Source organism: Arachis stenosperma, chromosome 6 (genome assembly GCF_014773155.1).
Source record: "Arachis stenosperma cultivar V10309 chromosome 6, arast.V10309.gnm1.PFL2, whole genome shotgun sequence".
Lineage (NCBI taxonomy): Eukaryota > Viridiplantae > Streptophyta > Magnoliopsida > Fabales > Fabaceae > Arachis > Arachis stenosperma.
In genome coordinates, this window is record NC_080382.1 from 63,213,039 (window position 1) to 63,227,936 (window position 14,898).

Consider the following 14,898-nt stretch of genomic DNA (forward strand, 5'->3'; position numbering starts at 1 on the left):
GCATAATGAACCAAGCCTCCAAAATATTACTGCCCTGCCCACAATAAGAGCGGAGCACAATTCTATGCCAAGGACCAAAGGAAGCAAAAATTTTGCCCTGCCCTCCTCAAGAGCAATATCGGGCTTTCATGAAAAATAATTCAAAGGAAATTGTCTTCAAGTGCCACCCATGGGTTTTGAACCCAAGAACAAGAAAGAAAGAAGGAGCACTACTCACAAGGGAAAATGAGCCACACTTGGCTAAAAGGCTACCACCAAGTTTCGAACACAAGACCTTGGGGAAGCAAGGAACTAGGCGTTACTTTGGTGCCAAGAAAACCAAGGAAAAAGGGGCAGCGTGTGCTTCCACCAGGTTTCGAACCTGGGACCTCACCCTTGGTTGCCTTGCTGCGCTGCCCACAAGGAGAGCAGAGCAGCATTTCTTGGCACGGGCAGCAAACAAGCACGCACGGCCAGGAGCATCACGCGTAGCATTGGACGCACGGGAGGCAAGCATGCACGCACACTGCCCTGCTCTCCGCAAGGGCAGGGCAGCATCTTGAATGCCTACCCCATGCTAAGCACGCACGAGGCCACATGCTAGATTTCCCTGCTCTGCTCTCCACAAGAGCAGAGCAGCCTCTTGGAGCCAAATTCTTTATGGGCTGAAAATTGGATTAAAAATCCAATTTAATTCATTTCTTCACCAAATCAAAAGCCCATCCAAATTTCAAAATCCAAGAATAGAAAGTGTATAAATAGGAGATAGTTTGATGTGATTAGGAGCCTTCTTTTGATTTTTGAATTTTTACATCTTTAGACTTCATTTTCTTTGAGAGCTTTGAAGTGAGATATGAGCGAATTGGGAAGGAGAATTGATCTCTCTTCTTCCTTGTTCTTGCTTGAGCATTTTTACTTTTCTTGTTTGAATCTTGAGTGTGAAGAATTGAGGAATTTCTGTCTCAATCTCCATTTAAGATCTCTTGGATTTTCCTACTGCATAATTGAGCTAAATTTTATTTTCTTACTGCTGCTGAGTTAAATTTCTTTTCCTTACTGCTGCAATCTTTAATTTCTTGTTAAGTGCTTTATGAACTTGGATCTGGGAAGGCAATTGAGATCTAGACTTTGCTATCTAGTCTCTGGAGTCCTAAGACCCACTTTTCCTTTTGGTTCTTCTGTTGAACCCCTGCTGCAATTAAATTTCCATTTCTGTTTGAGATCTAGTCAATTCCAATTCATCTCTTGCTTTGATAATTGCTGCAAGTTAATTTCCCTTGCTTAGATTCTGAATTCCCAATCCTCAAACCCCTTTTTCCATTTAAGCAATTTATATTTCTTGCACTTTAAGTTACTGCAATTTACATTTCTTGCACTTTAAGTTTCAGTCATTTAATTTCTTGTTCTTTAAGATTCAGCACCTTTACTTTCAGTTCTTTTTAATTTCTGCAATTCATCCCTCTCCCTTTACTTTTCCTGCTCTTTACTTACTGTTGGATACAAAATCACTCAACCAATACTTGATTCGCTTGACTAAATCAACCACTAAACTAAAATTGCTCAATCCTTCAATCCCTGTGGGATCGATGGTGCGCGAAATTGTGATCACTACAACTTCGCACAACTAACCAGCAAGTGCACTGGGTCGTCCAAGTAATACCTTACGCGAGTAAGGGTCGATCCCACGGAGATTGTTGGTATGAAGCAAGCTATGGTCACCTTGTAAATCTCAGTCAGGCAGACTCAAATGTATAATGGTGATGAATGAAAATAACATAAAGATAAAGATAGAGATACTTATGTATATCATTGGTGTAAGAGCTTCAGACAAGCATATGAAGATGCCTTCCCTTCCGTCTCTCTGCTTTCCTACTGTCTTCATCCAATCCTTCTTACTCCTTTCCATGGCAAGCTCGTGTAGGGTTTCACTGTTGTCAGCAGCTACCTCCCATCCGCGCAGTGAAAGCTAATGCACGCACTCTGTCACAGTACTGCCAATCACCGGTTTGGTTCCCTCCCCTACCGGAATAGAATTACTCTTTTGCGTCTGTCACTAACGCCCCGTAGGTTACAGGTTTGAAGCACGTCACAGTCATTCAATCATTGAATCCTACTCAGAATACCACAGACAAGGTTTAGACCTTCCGGATTCTCTTGAATGCCGCCATCAGGTCCTGCCTATACCACGAAGATTCCGATTAAAGAATCCAAGAGATATTCACTAAGCCTCAGATGCTTGTAGAACAAGAATGGTTGTCAGTCACCTTGTTCATGAGTGAGAATAGTGATGGACGTCAATCATCACCTTCATCATGTTGAAGAACAAGTGATATCTTGGACAAAGAACAAGCGGAATTGAATGGAAGAACAATAGTAATTGCATTAATACTCGAGGTACAGCAGAGCTCCACACCTTAATCTATGGTGTGTAGAAACTCCACCGTTGAAAATACATAAGAAAAAGGTCTAGGCATGGCCGAATGGCCAGCCTCCCAAAGAGGGTTCAATCATCAAAACATGATCAAAAGATGAAAGTACAATAGTAAAAGGTCCTATATATAGAAAACTAGTAACCTAGGGTGTACAGAGATGAGTAAATGACATAAAAATCCACTTCCGGGCCCACTTGGTGTGTGCTTGGGCTGAGCAATGAAGCATTTTCGTGTAGGGACTCTTCTTGGAGTTAAACGCCAGCTTTTATGCCAGTTTGGGCGTTTAACTCCCATTTAGGTGCCAGTTCCGGCGTTTAACGCTGGAATTTCTGTAGGTGACTTTGAACGCCGGTTTGGGCCATCAAATCTTGGGAAAAGTATGGACTATTATATATTGCTGGAAAGCCCAGGATGTCTACTTTCCAACGCCGTTGAGAGCGCGCCAATTGGGCTCCTGTAGCTCCAGAAAATCCACTTCGAGTGCAGGGAGGTCAGAATCCAACAGCATCTGCAGTCCTTTTGAGTCTCTGGATCAGATTTTTGCTCAGATCCCTCAATTTCAGCCAGAAAATACCTGAAATCACAGAAAAACACACAAATTCATAGTAAAGTCCAGAAAAGTAAATTTTAACTAAAAACTAATAAAAATATACTAAGAACTCAACTAAAACTACTGAAAACATACTAAAAACAATGCCAAAAAGCGTACATATTATCCGCTCATCACAACACCAAACTTAAATTGTTGCTTGTCCCCAAGCAACTGAAAATCAAATAAGATAAAAAGAAGAGAATATACTATAGACTCCAAATTATCAATGAAACATAGCTCCAAATTAGATGAGCGGGACTAGTAGCTTTTTGCCTCCGAACAGTTTTGGCATCTCACTTTATCCTTTGAAATTCAGAATGATTGGCTTCTTTAGGAACTCAGAATCCAGATAGTGTTATTGATTCTCCTAGTTAAGTATGATGATTCTTGAACACAGCTACTTATTGAGTCTTGGCCGTGGCCCAAAGCATTCTGTCTTCCAGTATTACCACCGGATACATACATGCCACAGACACATAATTGGGTGAACCTTTTCAGATTGTGACTCAGCTTTGCTAGAGTCCCCAATTGGAGGTGTCCAGGGTTCTTAAGCACACTCTTTTTGCCTTGGATCACAACTTTATTTCTTTCTTTTTTTCTTTCTTTTTCTTTTTCTCCCTTTTTTTCGTTTTTCTCCTTCTCTTTCTTTTTTTTTTTGTATTCACTGCTTTTTCTTGCTTCAAGAATCATTTTTTTATGATTTTTCAGATCCTCAGTAACATGTCTCCTTTTTCATCATTCTTTCAAGAGCCAACAATTTTTAACATTCATGAACCACAAATTCAAAAGACATATGCACTGTTTAAGCATACATTCGGAAAACAAAAGCATTGCCACCACATCAAACTAATTAAGCTAGTTTTAAAGATGAATTTGAAATCCTGTACTTCTTGTTCTTTTGTAATAAAAACAGTTTTCATTTAAGAAAGGTGATGGATTCATATTCATAGCTTTAAGGCATAGACACTAAGACACTAATGATCATAAGACACAAACATGGATAAACATAAAGCACTAAAATTCGAAAAACAGAAGAATAAAGAACAAGGAGATTAAAGAACGGGTCCACCTTAGTGATGGCGGCTCTTTCTTCTTCTTGAAGATCCTATGGAGTGCTTGAGCTCCTCAATGTCTCTTCCTTGTCTTTGTTGCTCCTCTCTCATGATTCTTTGATCTTCTCTAATTTCATGGAGGATGATGGAGTGTTCTTGGTGCTCCACCCTTAGTTGTCCATGTTGGAACTTAATTCTCCTAGGGAGGTGTTCAGTTGCTCCCAATAGTCTTGTGGAGGAAAGTGCTTCCCTTGAGGTATCTCAGGAATCTCTTGATGAGAGGGGTCTCTTGTTTGCTCCATCTTCTTCTTAGTGATGGGCTTGAGGTCATGCCTTCTCAGTTGAACCGGCTTTGGATGCCATAAATGGTTATGGAAAAACAAAGAGCAATGCTTTTACCACACCAAACTTAAAAGGTTTGCTCGTCCTCGAGCAAAAGAAGAAAGAAGAGAGTAGAAGAAGAAGAAATGGAGGAGAGGGAGATGGCTTTGTGGTTTGGCAAAAAGGGGAAGAAGTAGTGGTTTATGAAGGATGGATGTGAGTGGTGAAGAGAAAGAGATGTTGAGGTGATTGGTGAATGGGTGAAGAAGAAGAGAAAGAGTGGTGGGGTTTATGGGGATCCTGTGGGGTCCACAGATCCTTAGGTGTCAAGGAAAAGTCATCCCTGCACCAAATGGCATCAAAATCCACGTTTTGAGCCATTTCTGGCGTTAAACACCGGGCTGGTGCCCATTCCTGGCGTTTAACGCCAGGTTCTTGCCCTTCTCTGGCGTTTAACGCCAGTCTGGTGCCCCTTTCTGGCGTTAAACGCCCAGAATGGTGCCAGACTGGGCGTTAAACGCCCAACTGCTAGCCTCACTGGCGTTTAAACGCCAGTGAGTTCTTCCTCCAGGGTGTGCTATTTTTCTTCCTGTTTTTCATTCTGTTTTTGCTTTTTTCATTGATTTTGTGACTTCTTATGATCATCAACCTACAAAAAAAGATAAAATAACAAAAGGAAATAGTTAATTGTAAAACATTGGGTTGCCTCCCAACAAGCGCTTCTTTAATGTCATTAGCTTGACAGAGGACTCTCATAGAGCCTCAGAAATACTCAGAACCGTGTTGGAACCTCCCAACACCAAACTTAGAGTTTGAATGTGGGGGTTCAACACCAAACATAGAGTTTGGTTGTGGCCTCCCAACACCAAACTTAGAGTTCGACTGTGGGGGCTCTGCTTGGCTCTGTTTTGAGAGAAGCTCTTCATGCTTCCTCTCCATGATGATAGAGGGATGTCCTTGGGCCTTAAACACCAAGGATTCTTCATTCACTTGAATGATCAACTCTCCTCTATCAACATCAATCACAGCCTTTGCTGTGGCTAGGAAGGGTCTGCCAAGGATGATGGATTCATCCATGCACTTCCCAGTCTCTAGGACTATGAAATCAGTAGGGATGTAATGGTCTTCAATCTTCACCAAAACATTCTCTACAAGTCCATGAGCTTGTTTTCTTGAATTGTCTGCCATCTCTAATGAGATTCTTGCAGCTTGCACCTCAAAGATCCCTAATTTCTCAATTACAGAGAGGGGCATGAGGTTTACACTTGACCCTAAGTCACACAAGGCCTTCTTAAAGGTCATGGTGCCTATGGTACAAGGTATAGAAAACTTCCCAGGATCTTGCCTCTTTTGAGGCAGTTTCTGCCTAGACAAGTCATCCAGTTCTTTGGTGAGCAAGGGAGGTTCATCTTCCCAAGTCTCATTTCCAAATAACTTGTCATTTAGCTTCATGATTGCTCCAAGGTATTTAGCAACTTGCTCTTCAGTGACATACTCATCCTCTTCAGAGGAAGAATACTCATCAGAGCTCATGAATGGCAGAAGTAAGTTCAATGGAATCTCTATGGTCTCATTTTGAGCCTTAGACTCCCATTGTTCCTCATTGAGGAACTCAGAGGAGATTGGTACACGCCCACTGAGGTCTTCCTCAGTGGCGTCCTCCTCCTCTCTTTCCTCTCCATATTCGGCCATGTCTATGGCTTTGCACTCTCCTTTTGGATTTTCTTCTGTATTACTTGGGAGAGTGCTAGGAGGGAGTTCAGTAACTTTCTTGCTCAGCTGACCCACTTGTCCTTCCAAATTTCTGATGGAGGACCTTGTTTCATTCATGAAACTTTGAGTGGTCTTTATTAGATCAGAGACCATTGTTGCTAAGTCAGAAGTATTCTGCTTAGAACTCTCTGTCTGTTGCTGAGAAGATGATGGAAAAGGCTTGTTGGTGCCAAGCCTGTTTCTTCCACCATTATTGTTATTGAAACCTTGTTGAGGTCTCTCTTGATTCTTCCATGAGAAATTTGGGTGATTTCTCCATGAAGAATTATAGGTGTTTCCATAGGGTTCTCCTAGGTAATTCACCTCTTCCATGGAAGGGTTCTCAGGATCATAAGCTTCTTCCTCAGATGAAGCATCCTTAGTACTGTTTGGTGCATTTTGCATTCCAGACAGACTTTGAGAGATCAAATTGACTTGTTGAGTCAATATCTTGTTCTGAGCCAATATGGCATTCAGAGTGTCAATCTCAAGAACTCCTTTCTTCTGACTAGTCCCATTGTTCACAGGATTCCTTTCAGAAGTGTACATGAATTGGTTATTTGCAACCATTTCAATTAGCTCTTGAGCTTCTGCAGGCGTCTTCTTCAGATGAAGAGATCCTCCAGCAGAGCTATCCAAGGACATCTTAGATAGTTCAGAGAGACCATCATAGAAAATACCTATGATGCTCCATTCAGAAAACATGTCTGAGGGACATCTTCTGATTAATTGTTTGTATCTTTCCCAAGCTTCATAGAGGGATTCTCCATCCTTCTGTCTGAAGGTTTGGACTTCCACTCTAAGCTTACTCCATCTTTGTGGTGGAAAGAACTTTGCCAAGAAGGCATTGACTAGCTTTTCCCAAGAGTCCAGGCTTTCTTTAGGTTGAGAGTCCAACCATATTCTAGCTCTGTCTCTTACAGCAAAAGGGAATAGCATCAGTCTGTAGACCTCAGGGTCAACCCCATTAGTCTTGACTGTGTCACAGTTTTGCAAGAACTCAGCTAAAAACTGATGAGGATCTTCCAATGGAAGTCCATGGAACTTGCAATTCTGTTGCATTAGAGAAACTAATTGAGGCTTAAGCTCAAAGTTGTTTGCTCTAATGGCAGGGATAGAGATGCTTCTCCCATAGAAGTCGGGAGTAGGTGCAGTAAAGTCACCCAGCACCTTCCTTGCATTGTTGGCATTGTTGTTGTTTTCGGCTGCCATGTGTCTTTCTTCTTTGAAGAATTCGGTCAGGTCCTTTAAAGAGAGTTGTGTTTTAGCTTCTCTTAGTTTTCTCTTCAAGGTCCTTTCAGGTTTAGGGTCAGCTTCAACAAGAATGCCTTTGTCTCTGCTCCTGCTCATAAGAAAGAGAAGAAAACAAGAAAATGTGGAATCCTCTATGTCACAGTATAGAGATTCCTTGAGGTGTCAGAGGAAGAAAAATGGAAGACAGAGGTTGAAAATTCGAACTTATCAAGGAAGATGGAGTTCGAATTTTGCATTAAGGAATAATGTTAGTCCATAAATAGAAGGATGTGAGAAGAAGGGAAGTAATTTTCGAAAATTTAAGTAAAAAATTTTGAAAACATTTTTGAAAAACACTAATTGATTTTCGAAACTAAAAGTGGAAAAGAAATCAAGTGATTTTTTGAAAAAGATTTTGAAATTAGAAATTAAAAAGATTTGATTGAAAACTATTTTGAAAAAGATGTGGTTAAGAAGATATGATTGGTTTTAAAAAGATGTAATTGAAAAGATATGATTTGAAAACAATTTTAAAAGATATGATTTGAAAACAATTTGAAAAGATATGATTTTAAAAATTAATGACTTGCCTAACAAGAAAAGATATGATTCAAGCATAAAACCTTCCTTAACAGAAAAGGCAAAAATGTTCAATCAAATCATTAATTGTTAGTAAGTATCTTTGAAAAAGGAAAGAAATTGATTTTGAAAACATTTGATTGAGAAGATATGATTTGAAAAAGATTTGATTTTGAAAAACTTTGAAAACTTGAAAAAAATTGATTTGAAAACAAAATCTTCCCCCTAGCACCATCCTGGCGTTAAACGCCCAGAATGGTATACATTCTGGCGTTTAACGCCCGAAATGCTACCTCTTTGGGCGTTAAACGCCCAACCAGGTACCCTGGCTGGCGTTTAAACGCCAGTCTGCCTTCTTCACTGGGCATTTTTGAATGCTCAGCTTTTTCTGTATAATTCCTCTGCAGTATGTTCTGAATCTTCAATTCTTTGTATCATTGACTTGAAAAGACACAAATTAAAAATATTTTTGGATTTTTAATAATAAGGAATAATCAAAATGCACTTAAAATCAAATAATAATGCATGCAAGACACCAAACTTAGCAGTTTGTATACTACTGACACTAATGAGAATGCATATGAGACACACAAAACACTCAAGTCAAGAGAATTTAAAGATTAGAGTAAGAAATCATCAATCACATCTTGAAGATCAATGAAGACACATGCATAAATTTGAAAAATGCAAGAAGAACAGAAAAACATGCAATTGACACCAAACTTAAAATGAGACACTAGACTTAAACAAGAAATATTTTTGGTTTTTATAATTTTGTAATTTTTTTGGATTTTTCGAAAATTAAGTGAAAAGGAAAATAAAGGTATCAAAATTCTTAATGAGAATTCCAGGAATCATGCCATGTTAGTCTAAAGCTTTAGTCTAAAGGAATTAGACATGGCCGGCTAAGCTTCAGCAGGACATTGTATTCAAGAGCTAAATTGATGATGATCAATCAGCTTTGGTGATGATAAGAACATCACCTTGAAACACTAGAATTCATTTTTAAGAACTCTGAAGAAAAATAATACCTAATCTAAGCAACAAGATGAACCGTCAGTTGTCCATACACAAGAACAATCCCCGGCAACGGCGCCAAAAACTTGGTGCGCGAAATTGTGATCACTACAACTTCGCATAACTAACCAGCAAGTGCACTGGGTCGTCCAAGTAATACCTTACGCGAGTAAGGGTCGATCCCACGGAGATTGTTGGTATGAAGCAAGCTATGGTCACCTTGTAAATCTCAGTCAGGCAGACTCAAATGTATAATGGTGATGAATGAAAATAACATAAAGATAAAGATAGAGATACTTATGTATATCATTGGTGTAAAAGCTTCAGACAAGCATATGAAGATGCCTTCCCTTCCGTCTCTCTGCTTTCCTACTGTCTTCATCCAATCCTTCTTACTCCTTTCCATGGCAAGCTCGTGTAGGGTTTCACTGTTGTCAGCAGCTACCTCCCATCCGCGCAGTGAAAGCTAATGCACGCACTCTGTCACAGTACTGCCAATCACCGGTTTGGTTCCCTCCCCTACCGGAATAGAATCACTCTTTTGCGTCTGTCACTAACACCCAGTAGGTTACAGGTTTGAAGCACGTCACAGTCATTCAATCATTGAATCCTACTCAGAATACCACAGACAAGGTTTAGACCTTCTGGATTCTCTTGAATGCCGCCATCAGGTCCTGCCTATACCACGAAGATTCCGATTAAAGAATCCAAGAGATATTCACTAAGCCTCAGATGCTTGTAGAACAAGAATGGTTGTCAGTCACCTTGTTCATGAGTGAGAATGGTGATGGGCGTCAATCATCACCTTCATCATGTTGAAGAACAAGTGATATCTTGGACAAAGAACAAGCGGAATTGAATGGAAGAACAATAGTAATTGCATTAATACTCGAGGTACAGCAGAGCTCCACACCTTAATCTATGGTGTGTAGAAACTCCACCGTTGAAAATACATAAGAACAAGGTCTAGGCATGGCCGAATGGCCAGCCTCCCAAAGAGGGTTCAATCATCAAAACATGATCAAAAGATGAAAGTACAATAGTAAAAGGTCCTATATATAGAAAACTAGTAACCTAGGGTGTACAGAGATGAGTAAATGACATAAAAATCCACTTCCGGGCCCACTTGGTGTGTGCTTGGGCTGAGCAATGAAGCATTTTCGTGTAGGGACTCTTCTTGGAGTTAAACGCCAGCTTTTATGCCAGTTTGGGCGTTTAACTCCCATTTAGGTGCCAGTTCCGGCGTTTAACGCTGGAATTTCTGTAGGTGACTTTGAACGCCGGTTTGGGCCATCAAATCTTGGGAAAAGTATGGACTATTATATATTGCTGGAAAGCCCAGGATGTCTACTTTCCAACGCCGTTGAGAGCGCGCCAATTGGGCTCCTGTAGCTCCAGAAAATCCACTTCGAGTGCAGGGAGGTCAGAATCCAACAGCATCTGCAGTCCTTTTGAGTCTCTGGATCAGATTTTTGCTCAGATCCCTCAATTTCAGCCAGAAAATACCTGAAATCACAGAAAAACACACAAACTCATAGTAAAGTCCAGAAAAGTAAATTTTAACTAAAAACTAATAAAAATATACTAAGAACTCAACTAAAACTACTAAAAACATACTAAAAACAATGCCAAAAAGCGTACATATTATCCGCTCATCAATCGACCTCACTCCCGTGAGTTTTATTACTTGATGCGACCCGGTACACTTGCCGGTGAGTTTTGTGTTGGATCATTTTCCACACATCAGTTATTTCATTCAGTTCTTCATAAGATATTTGCATTGGAGGTGGTGCAAAATCCTCCTCAGTGTCAATTGTAACATCCTTGACGGAATTCTCCATAACAACCGACTCTTCTTCTTCTTCAATGACAGCTTTATCTACTTGTTCTGGTGCGAAGTTGTGCTTTATGCTATTCACTGGAGCTTCCTGCATCTCCTGTGTACTGCTTTCTTCATTGGATTCTCTGCATAAAGCCATGGGGGTCTGTTGAGGGGCTGAGCGTCTGGAAGACAATTGTTTTAGCCTCTCCACCATTGCTTGCTCCAGTTGGTGAAGGACTGTAGTACATTGTTTTAGTGATTCTGCGAGGCTACCCTGTGATTCTGACTTTGATGGATATGGGTACTGTGTATGGGGGAGCGGTGGTTCTTGGGGGTAATTGGATTGGCATTGGGGCGGATAAGGATCATATGGTGGCGAATGGCGAAAAGAAGCTTGTGAGTGTGGTGGTTCGAGGTCATGTTGAGAGGATGGTCTATAGCCACGGGGTGGGGCTTGTTGGTAGTTACAAGGTTGTCCACCATATCTTTCAGCTGGGGATGCATTGTAGAATGGTCGTTGTCCATGATATCTTGGAGGGTATTGTTGCCTAAAGGGTTGATTAGATCCTTTTGGCTCCATCCATCCTTGATTGGTCTAACCTTGATGCATATTCCTGCTGTGGTTTCTATTTCCTTCAACAAAGTTAGAACCAAACTCAAAGCGGGAGGGGTGAGAGTTCATAGTAGCAAATAGAGATAAAAAGGAAAAATAAAAATAAATAAGCAAGCAAAAAAGAAAAAATATTTAAAATAACCAATAATAAGGCACACGTTTGCAATTCCCCGGCAACGGCGCCATTTTGACGTCGGGATTTTTGCCAGTAAAAAATTTTATAAAAACAGTCGCGTTGTAGATATAGTCTCTAAACCGACAGAAATCCCTTCGTACAAACGTTTTGGTTGTCACAAGTAACAAACCCCTAAATAAATTGTTAACCGAGTATTTAAACCTCGGGTCGTCTACTCAAGGAATTGCAGGGAGGTATGTTCTTTTTATTGGTTATGAAAAAGGTAAAATTGGGGTTTTGAGAGTGAAGAATAAATATGGCAAATAAATTAAATGGCAATTAAAATAAATAAATACTGTAAAGTAACTTTTGGCAAGATGAGAGAAATTAGAAGTCCAACTTAGTTATCCCTCTCAACAATAATGAAAGTTGTATCTTAATTCCACTTTGTTATCCTCTGAAGCAAGGTAAGTCTAGGGACTAATTAGTTTGACCTTCGAATCTTATTTATTTCCTAAGAAAAAGTTGGGATAATTGAAGTTCAGTTCAATTAGCAAGATAACGATTATCAATTATGCGGAGTTTAATAACTGTTGAGTTACTGATTTCTTAACCAAGACCAAAAGGGGAAAAAATAAATTGCTGGAATAAAATATCTTCAGATTGGAAGCAATGGTAACGTAAATAAAAGCAAGCAATCATAAACTGAAAATACCTCAATTATCATTAATTCAAACAATAATCTGTGACATGGAAGAATTCATAAATTAAATTATAAAAGTAAATAATTAACTCAAATACTGGAATAACTAAATAAAGTGAAAAGTAATCTTAAAACAAAAGGAATATAAAACCTGGATCGAGAGTCACTCTTAAAAACAAAGAGAAGTCCTAAATCCTAAGAGAGAGAGGAGAGAACCTCCCTCAAAACTAAATCTAAATCATGAAAAGTGAATTGTGAAAAGCTTGATTGAATGGATGCATTCCCCCACTTTATAGCTTATAGTCTATGCTGTCTGTACTTGGGTCTGGGCCAAAAAGGGCTTCAGAAATCGCTGGGGTGTATTTTGTAAATTCTGATTCGTGGCCTCTGTCACGCGTCCGCGTGGGTCATGCGGTCGCATCATTCGGAGCTTTTCCTTGCCACGCGGTCGCGTCAGTCACGCTTCCGCGTTGTATGCGTTCTGCTTAAGGCGCGCGGTCGCGTCAGTCATGCGGCCGCGTTGCTGCATCTTCGCTTCTGGCACGCGATCGCGTCGTCCATGCGGTCGCGTGGATACCATTTTCCTTAAAGCTCTGTTTTGCCTTTTCCTTCCATTTTGTATGTTTCCTTTTTCATCCTTTAAGTCATTCTGCCTTAGAAAATCTGAAACTAATCAACACACTAATCACGACATCGAATGGAAATAAAGGTAATTAAAATAGTTAATTTTAAAGCCTAGGAAACATGTTTTTCACATACATCACATAATAAGAAAGGGAAAGTAAAACCATGTAATTAATGTGAATAAGTAGGTGAAGAATTCTATAAATCACTCAAATTAAGCACAAAAGAACTCATGAAATATGGGTTTATCAGCCACCCACAAAGAAAAAGGATCCAGGGAGTTTCCACATTCCTTGTGCCATAGGAGAAACAATGATTGACAAAGGACTTTTTGACTTGGGAGCAAGCATCAACTTAATGCCTCTCTCCCTCATAAAGAAGCTCCAAATAAATGAACTAACTCCTACTGATGTAATTATCAGATTGGCTAACAAAACTCAAAAACAAGCAATAGGAGTGGTTGAAAATGTGCTGGTGAAGGTTGGGAGCTACTATCTTCCCACATATTTTGTTGTTCTGGAAATGGATGAGAATCCTATTTACCCCATCATTCTAGGAAGACCATTCCTAGCCATAGCCAGAGCACTCATAGATGTAGAGCGAGGAGAGCTAGTATTGAGAATACATGATGAGCAGCTCACTTTCAATGTTTTTAACCTCTCACAAGAAGCAAGTCAAGAAAACAAAGAATCAAGAGAAGAGCAGAATGAAGCACTGATGCAAGAAACAAGCAGTAAAGCACAAAAAAAAAACAACTGGAAATCCCATGGGTTGGAAAGCCATTTCTACAATAGACCATTGAAAGCCCTACTCCTGCGATATAGGGTGAAGCATAAGGTTGCCTCACCTTATCATCCCCAAACAAGTGGGCAAACAGAGATATCTAACCGAGAGTTGAAAAGGATTATGGAAAAGACTGTGGAGATATCAAGAAAGGACTGGGCAAAGAAGCTAGATGATGCTCTTTGGGCATACAGGACAGCCTTCAAAACACCACTTGGGATGTCCCCATATCAACTGGTGTATGGTAAGGCTTGTCACTTGCCATTAGAATTGGAGCACAAGGCCTCCTGGGCCCTTAAAATACTGAACCTAGATAGCAATACTGCTGGTGAAAAAAGGGTCCTGCAGATTCAAGAATTGGAAGAATTTAGATCTCAAGCCTATGAAAATACCAAGATCTATAAGGAAAAAGCAAAAAGGAGACATGATCTCAACTTGGTACCCAGAAGTTTCGAAGAGGGGCAACATGTACTTCTCTATAACTCTAGACTGAAACTATTTCCTGGGAAACTCAAATCAAGATGGTCGGGACCCTTTCTAGTCACAAAAGTCTCACCTTATGGACACATAGAAATAATGGAAGAAGGGTCAAAGAAAAGATTCACTGTGAATGGACAAAGACTCAAACACTACTTGGGCAGCATTGGGGAGACCACCAAATAGAAGTATAACCTCAACTAAGGAAAGAATCATCGAGTTGGATTCTCTTTTCATAAGTCTTTCAATAAAAATTTCAAGTTGGATTCTCCATAGTGTGAGGAGCTAAGTTTGGTGTTACACACCAAAAACAATTCAAGGGTGAATATAGGGCTCTAAGTTTGGTGTTCCACCAAAACTCCAGCTGAAGAGTGCATTGCAACCCTTAGTGATGAAGCATTCCTCTAGCAATTAGAGAACTTACCTGACAGAGGCTTAACCTCTAAAACATAGATTATCTTTTTAGCTCATAGTTGTTTCTTAATAAAAAGCACACAAGGTTATTACATGCATCCAATTTGTCAAGTAAGTGATGTCAAGTAAGGACTGCAGATGCTGTTGGATTCTGACCTCCCTGCACTTGAAGTGGATTTTCTGGAGCTACAGAAGCCCAATTGGCGCACTCTTAAGGGCGTTGGAAAGTAGACATCCTGGGCTTTCCAGCAATGTTAATAGTCCATACTTTACCCGAGATTTGATGGCCCAAACCGGCGTTCCAAATCAGCTCAAAACTGCCCGGCGTTAAACGCCGGAACGGGCACAAGAATGGGAGTTAAACGCCCAAACTGGCACAAAAGCTGGCGT